Source organism: Pinus tabuliformis, chromosome 9, assembly GCF_031772625.1.
Source record: "Pinus tabuliformis cultivar Carrire ecotype Pingquan chromosome 9, CPIR1, whole genome shotgun sequence".
In the NCBI taxonomy this organism is placed as follows: domain Eukaryota; kingdom Viridiplantae; phylum Streptophyta; class Pinopsida; order Pinales; family Pinaceae; genus Pinus; species Pinus tabuliformis.
The window spans coordinates 891757104-891765847 of record NC_142307.1 but is presented as its reverse complement, the minus strand read 5'-3'; the positions used below and the strand labels follow the sequence as shown (position 1 = coordinate 891765847).

At 34.9% G+C, this 8744-nt stretch overlaps 1 pseudogene; it reads left to right on the top strand.

The window, feature by feature from the left end:
- Nucleotides 1-3694: 3694 nt before the first annotated feature.
- On the top strand, nt 3695-5472 carry LOC149151635 (putative glycosyltransferase At5g03795 pseudogene; annotated as a pseudogene).
- Nucleotides 5473-8744: the final 3272 nt, after the last annotated feature.

The following is an 8744-nucleotide window of genomic DNA, read 5'->3' as shown; positions in this document are numbered from 1 at the left end:
TAATTTCTCAGGGTTAAAGTTATTGAGGTCATAGTTCTTAAGGCGAAGGCCATAACTTCCAAAATCATGGTTCTTGAGGCCATTGTTTCGAAGGTTGAGGTCATATATCCTAATGTTTAGGTCACAGTTCCTAAGGTCACAAATATTAATGTCATAGTTGCTAACTTCCCAAGATCACAATTCACAATTCCATAGTTATTGAGTTCCTAAGGTCAAAGATCCAAACGTCATAGTTTTAGAAGCCGAGGTCATGGTTTTTGAGGTCATAGTTCCTTAGGCCATAGTTTCAAAGGTTGATGCCGCAGTTCCTGAGGACGCAATTTCAAAGGTTAAGGTCATAGTTCTCGAGGCTCAGGGCATAGTTCTTGATATCACAATTCTTGAGTTCCCAAGGTCATAGTTCCTAAGGCCGAGGTCATAGTTCTTGATTTGATGAGGTTGATGCTTTAAGGTCTTTGAATGTTTAAATAAGTAAAAATTGTCATAACTTTATTCATCGACACCCCCCCCCCCCACCCGCGGCCCCAACCCCGACCCCCTAATATATTTTTGAATCCAACACATCTTGTAGGGCATTTTCCTTGTATGTGGTATCTAAGACTATGCGTTGTATTTTAATGGTAGCTTAAATAATATTTTTCATTCTTTGTAATGCATAGAAAAATTCTTTTAATTATGATTTTGGTTAGTATGAGTGCTCTTCCATTTTCATTTCAAAATGTTGGCACACACTTCAACTATCCCATACTTGTTGATGATGTCACACTTGTAATAAATGCCTCCTCTCTTGATTATGTCACATTCAACTGATTGCAATTTTCCTTTTCCTTTAGACTAATTGATAACTTAAGTTTCCACCTTATATAGCTTAGTTTTTCCCCTTCATATTTATATTTGAGGCCCATTGGACTAATAAGGGAATCTGGTTTGATTGCACTTGACTAACATTACAATGTGCAATTGATTAATTAATTGAAAATGAGTTTAAAGTATGAATGAGTGAGGTAATTGGTACAATTTTCTAGATCGTATTTAATGCAGACTTGTTGATTATGTTGATAGAGTATTGATATCTTTTAGAGACCCCTTTGGACTTGATTTGATCATATGAGATGCCAAATAATGGTCTTTATTGTGTATTATAGCTTCTTATAGTTCAATAGAGGATCTTGTAGCACATTCATTTCTTTGACATAATTTATTAGAGTGCTAAAGGTTGGTTGGAATAAGCGTCATGGACCTTTGAGTGCTTATATACCATTGAAACTCGAAAAGTTTGAAACTATTTGCTAAGGTAATGGCTCTTTTGGCTTCATGTAGCAATTTCTATTGACAATATCCTATGGTAGATTGTCATGGGCTTTCATGTATCTTCCTGTAGTAGTTTTAAATGTTAGTTTCCTATTGCTTCTTCTAGCTGCATGTTTTTAGTGTGCTTTTAGATTTTTAAGGTATTTAGAGTATGGGGTTGAGTTTTAATGGTTTGTAGTGGTGGGGAAGGTATGGAATGGGTGGATTGAAGATGTGAAGTGAAAGGATTTGAGAGATAGAGTTATATGTATGATGGATGGATATGGCCACATGGTTTTATATAGAGGATAGGTATGGTGGTTGAAATATTGGAAATATGTGTGGAATGGATGAGTGGAGTCTTGAAGAGTTTGAGAATTGGAGCTTAATATGTTCCATAGTACTAGAACATTGATTTGAACTCTTTTCTATGTAAAATTCATGATTATGTTCTTAAGAAGGATGAAAAATATAATTTTGTAAGTATAGTTTCTATTGTAATTTTAGAAAAAGACCTGAATATGTTATGTTGGATGGTGATCACTAAGGTTTCCTTTTGATGTTTAGTATTTGTAAAGTTTTTTTTTACTACATTTTTATAGACAAAGAATATTGTTGGTATGGAAAAATATTACTATATTTATCTATGTGTGTTGAACATTGATAAGGAAGGATATCATACAATATTTGATGTTATTTATTATTCCTTGCATAACATTACCATAGTGAATGGACTTATTTGTAAAATATTCCTCTTAATCTTGTTTCATACTCACAATATTTCTATTTTATCATAGGAAGATCTCTATTTGGTTAACTTACAAGAATAAGGTGCATTATATTGGTATCTTTGGAAATCATAAATATGCACTGTATTTTAATGGAAACACATAATTGTTTGACAACAATGACAAGAAGATGGTAATTGTGGTGTTGGTTTAAGTTTGTTCTTATATGTTGCATGTAGTTGTGAGGTGAGGATTTAAGTGGGTACAAAGGGAATGATGAAATGGACATGAAAAAAGTGTGAAATGAAGAATAATAAATGGAATATGATGATAATGGACATGAACAAAGTGTGAAATGAAGAATAATAAATGGAATATGATGATGTTGTTGATGATGATAAGAATTGCAAATGGAACTTGCAACAGTAAGTATAATGTTGCTAACTTATGATGCTTTTGTTATGGTTGCATATTAATCATTTATTGTTTTGTTGTTGTAGTTATTCTAGAGTGTTGTCCCTTAATATAATCCAAGGGTATCGATTTTTCATAGGCCTATTCCTATTCTTATTCATTTCTCATTTCTTATGTACTTAGAACACTTATTGGCCAAAGTTCTTTCTCTTTGTTGTTATTCTTTCTTGAATAACAACATTGATGAGTCAATGTATTGGCTGAAAATAGTTAAAAATAACTATCCTCACTACTGGTTTGACAACTAAATTAAGATAAATTTTCCCACCATGTAAGAAAAAATCTTCCCAACAACTCATCTACATCTACATCACATCTACATCAGAACAAGTGAAAGTAAAATTTCTACCCAAGTTTCTTCGAGTCCCACTCCAATTCCAGACATCATCTCGACAACTTAGACTCCTAATAAATGATCCTTTGGAACTGGTTCAAATTGCCCATTCATTTTTTCCGCGCCGATATTTTCCATCAATGTTAGCCATTAACAGTTAAATAGCTGGATACGTGGGTTGTCACTTGTTTGCAACCGGTTCCGATTTCCAACCTACGGCCAGTAAATTTTAAAATCCTGCATACTGACAATGTTAACTACTTGTTTGCAACTGGTTCCAACTCACATGTTCATTATTCCCGGTGCCAGCACATTTGAAATCCTACGTAATTGATAATGTTGGTAGGTCGATAGTCATGAAAAGCGGAAGAAAATGCCAGAAATTCGGGCGTTTAGTGCCATATAAGTGGGGTGGGGATATGCCATGAAGGCTGGCCGTTATGGAAGGACTGTGTGACCTCAAGCGGGCGCTTGCTTTTCTATTGATCCTCCTCATTTTTTTAATCCTCGACTTCTATCGTGTCAATCTTTTCTCATCGTTTATTTCGATACAATCCCACACAAAAACGAAGTATGGATTGCCTTCGCCAGCTACTTCCTCTGTACCACTACATGCCGGGCTGCATGATCATGAATCCCTGTCGCATGCAGCCTCATCCTCGGTTGCATCACTTGGTGGAATTCCTTACAACAGCGGCTCTGTGAATGAGGTGATTTAACCCAATATTGATCAATCTATTTCTTTTTTCTTGTTGATATTAATGAATATATATATTGATAGGGCCATTCATGTTTAATTTAATGGATTTTACAAAATAGGAACAGAATTGAATTGAATTTTGTTGTGTGGATGTACTGGTAGAAGAAGAAGGGGAGGCTTCGTATTCCGAATGTGGAAATCGGCCTGAGAAGGGCTCGGGCAGCCATAAGGAAAGCGATTTTAGACAGGGAACAGAAACAAGAACCGGGAGATTCCTATGTTCCAACCGGTGACATCTATCGAAACGCCGGTGCCTTTCATCGGTAAAATTTCTATTCCAACTATATATATGAATCTTTATTCTGGTTCATTATATCTTAATAAATGGATTTCGGTCACTGGTAGCGAAGTTTATTTGATTTGTATTTTTCTTGTGTTTTTGTTATCAGGAGCTATAGGGAAATGGAGAAGCGTTTCAAGATCTTCGTATATCGAGAGGGGGAGCCGCCTCTGGTACACCACGGACCGTCTAAGGATATCTATTCGACGGAAGGTAGATTCAGTGAGGAGCTTGAGCTGGGGAATCGGTTCGTGACATTAAACCCGGAGGATGCCCATGTTTATTTTCTTCCCTTCAGCGTAACCCTCATGGTCACTTACATTTACGAGCCCATGACATATGATGTCACGCCCTTACAACGGTTCGTGGGAGATTACATTAACATTGTCGCGTACAAATACCCGTTTTGGAACCGAACTCTGGGTGTTGATCATTTCATGGTGTCATGCCATGATTGGGTAATGTATTCCCTTATATCCATTTGGCCACATTTTCAACATTCTTTTTTAACCTTATAACTATCCAATTATGTAAAATTTCGAATAGAGTTCATACAGGAATGCAGTGAAAATAAAACATTTCCATTGCACTCCCAGTGCATGACGGTTTTATGAAACAACCATTGTAGAATGGGTTGAGAACAGACTTATGGTCTTATTGCTAACCTTGGTAGTTCCATTTTTAAGTTTCTAATCTCAGGGTTATTGCTCAAATTGCCATGCAATACGCAAATCACGTACAAAGATATGCTTGTTAAGTTCCTACTCCTAGGTTACAGTTCATATTGTCACGCAAATTTCACCTACAACACTATGTTATTGTTGTTAAGGTTATATATAAGTCTATGGTTGATTTATTCACGGAATAGGGCAATCACGATCTAGAAACATATGCTTGTTACCTGATGTTGTCCCAAAAATTCTGATTGCGTTGAATGCAGGGGCCTCATGCATCTCAGGCAAATCCATTCTTGTACAATAATTCAATTCGTGTTTTATGTAATGCCAACACGTCAGAAGGATTCAATCCCACAAAAGATGCAACACTTCCGGAGGTGAAATTGGGACCAGGCGGGATGACTGGCTTGCTTGGTGGTCCATCTGCTTTAGAGAGGCCTTTGCTTGCATTCTTTGCTGGTGGAAACCATGGAGCTGTGAGACACATTTTGTTTAAGCATTGGAAAAACGGGACTGATGATGATATGCAAGTCCATGAATATCTCCCCAACGGCTTGTCGTATTTTGACCTGATGAAGAAGAGCAGATATTGCCTGTGCCCAAGTGGATACGAAGTGGCCAGCCCTCGTATTGTGGAGGCAATATACACTGAATGTGTGCCCGTCATAATTTCAAAAGACTATGCTCTTCCCTTCAGCGATGTGCTGAATTGGACAAGTTTCTCTGTTCAGGTCCCCGTGTCCGAAATTCCAAATCTCAAGACTATACTTCAATCCATACCAGTAAATAGGTATGTCCAGATGCAAAGTAAAGTCAAACAAGTTCAGAGACATTTTACAATAAACCAGCCTCCAAAGCCTCTGGACTTTTTCCACATGGTTCTTCATTCCATATGGCTCAGGAGGCTTAACATTCAGATTAGCTCGTAAAAAGAACCCCTCCCCTTAGAATTGGTTGATGAGGGAATCCGTGACTGCATTATTAACTAAAATGCTTGACTATGAACAAAAAGCTCCAGTCGATTTGAAACAATTTGCACACCTGGAGATTAATTTTGAATAGAAAAACTAATTAGATGAGTGGAAAATCCTGAATTTAGCACCTGCACAAAGTCTATAGTTAAACTTCGAAGCGTTTTGGAAAGGTGAAAGTTTTTCAAGTTAAAACAAATTCATGCATTATCTCGATTTCTCCGTGCTCTATTGCGGTTCTGGCTATTGTCTTTTCATTCAATCCAAATACGTTTTCTCCTTTTGTCCTGTATGTTTAACAATGTTGTTATCACTCAGCAACTAGCATTTCTATCAACACATGATTTTAATAGAATAGGTTTCTACCCACACAAGATATTTATAGAATAGTTTTTTACAATACATGATTTTAATAAATGTTGGTATTTTTTTAAGTTAATCTAGTTTTATTTTATTAATCCGTATAGATTTATTTTAAATATTAATTTAACATAAATTATTAATCAGTATAAATTTATTTTAAATATTAATTTAACATGAATTCAGAAGAGTTTAATTTTTTTCAATTGTAAATTTTTTAATGAATTTATATTATTTAAATATTTTATAAATTATTTAATTTTTTTATTTCCAAATCTTCTTTTTTATTTATAAAAACTAAATTTTAATTTTAATAATAGATAACATCTTTACACATCACACTGACTAGTAAAGAAAACTTCTCGACTCAACAAATATAATATATATATATATATATTAACATTACACACTCAACACCTCCGGACTCAACGAATATAACGTATATATTAACATTGCACATTCAATTCTCTTCATCACAGTTTTCGCACGTGTTTAAAGAATTTCTCGCCGTATTCCACATCGAGAATATCCCTTGTCGCTTTGCAAACATCTTCTGCGATCTTGTGTTATACTCGAGTTGTTTTTAGTGTAATTTTTTGGAGATTTTGGTGATGAAACGTGGTAGAAAAAATTGAGGTTAAATCTTGATTTGTATTATTTAAAATGGTTTTTTAACTGCATATTTGAATTTAGCACCCTGAAAAACTCCTGGGATGCTTTGATTGTGTAGAAATTAACTATCAAACTTGCCATTTCAATCAATTGCGGCCGAATTTTAACCGAAAAAACCCACCAAAAAAACTTCCAAAAAATCTCTTTAAAAACAATTTTTCAGTCACATATTTCACACGTCTTTAATTTTTTTAAATTGTATTCCACATTGAGAATATCCACGATCCGTGATCTTGTCACTTGTTGCCGAAAAGCTCATGAAATTGCAGCGTTTCCATGCATCTTGTAACTCGAAAACGTAATTCTGGGATGTTCATTATTATTTCAAATTTTATATATCTCTTCACTTCATTTAGCCAGTCTATTAGTTTTTCTTCTAGATTGCCTAATAAAAAAAATTGCATCTCCATTGTCATATTATTATTGAGTACTCTTACCATTCCTCTTACTAGTCCTGAAAATTTTGTTTTTTCATTGTTATTTTATTTAACATATTGTTTTTTTAAGTGAAGTCAGATATTTTATATTAATTTTCATATATATATAAAATTAATTTAAAATGTTTACTTTAAGTATTGCAAAAGCAATGAGTTTATCACTTAAAGTAAAAAGATAACTAGTAAAAATACATTGCCAGAAATTAAAAACCAAAATTAAGATAGTGCCACTGCAGAATTTTTTGAGCAAAATGTTTGCTTGCTTGATCTGGTCATGTTGTGAAAGTCACTACAAAATTCTTGCTTGTTTGATCTAGTCATATTGTGGGAGAGTCCACCTAGATTGGTGGAGGAGAGTCACTTTCTTCTTCAAAGAGGGTAAAAGTAATGTTTGTGCACTTCTTGGATAGAACAAAGAATTTTCTATCTAACTTCTTGATTCTCCCCAACATTTCTGCAATGCAGACCAGACTCTCCTACGAAGTGTTTCACCACACAATAAGAACTCTTCCTATAGGAGTTTTGATTTACCAATATAAGATGATTGCATGCATATAAGAGGTATGACAAAAACGAGTTGAAGTACCAATTTCTCGGATCCATTCGCTTGTTTCTCTTTCTACACAATGGCCAAGAATGAACCTATAATGGTGACAAACTTCTTCAATTTTTTGCAATAGTGCATTGAACCACTTTTGGAATGACTTCCACATAATGAGGCATGGCTCATAGAGTTGCAACCTAAACATGAGATTACAAGGAGGTCAAATGATGGACATATGAACTCACATAGGGAGAAACGCTTCTCCTTCTTCCACCTCCGTGTTCGATCGATATTCATCTAGCCATAGAGGGAGGGGAGAGAATAAATAGGATAGAATCATAAAACACAATTTCAACCCGAAGGAAAGATAAGGGAGTTGAGTACCTTGAAACCAAAACATTTTATCTTCCAACATCCACGCCTGCAATAGATAAAATTGAATCCACAACTCCACATTTAACCCACAGGCCCAAATTATACCTGAGAATAGGCACATTACTTCCAAAGGAGACCCTTCGATCTAACCACCTAAAGCATGGCGACCACCCAAACCATGAAACTCAAACCTTTCGAATATAACACCAGAAAAAAAAGTAAAAAGAAAAATTTCTTAGTAGATAACAAAAGACTAAGTTACTCATAAACAACCTTCCATGCCATAGCTTCCACCAAACGATGGACCAATGTAAACTATCCTTCCACATCCTCGACTCCATACACCATTCTCTATCATAATTCCTTCATTTTCCTATCAAATCCAAAGCAACTATGTTAGGAGCAAGATTGAATTCCATCTCCCAGTCTAGTTTTCCTTCTAGAGTTGCCTTCTTTTGATTATTAATCATGAAACAAACATCACGCACCTTTGCTTGACAAACAACCATCCAGATACATTGTATTTTGCATGCATTTTTCCACACAAGTGGCATATGGTCCCCTTCATTTAATGTTTTGCTTCTTATATCAAAGCAGTGGCTCACATCCTAGGCACCCACACTAGGCACCCACACTGGGGGACCATTCACCATATTATTAGTTGTTACTTAGTATTTTTACTTTTATTCCCTAGTAACATTTTCATAATATATTTTACATTTTTGTTTTTATTGATTTATTGATTTATTTAGGTTTTTCAGATTTTTATCTATCCATTATTTTTCTACTTGTACATGACATTTAGAATGTTATGTAATAATATAGTTAGAAAAAAGATACAC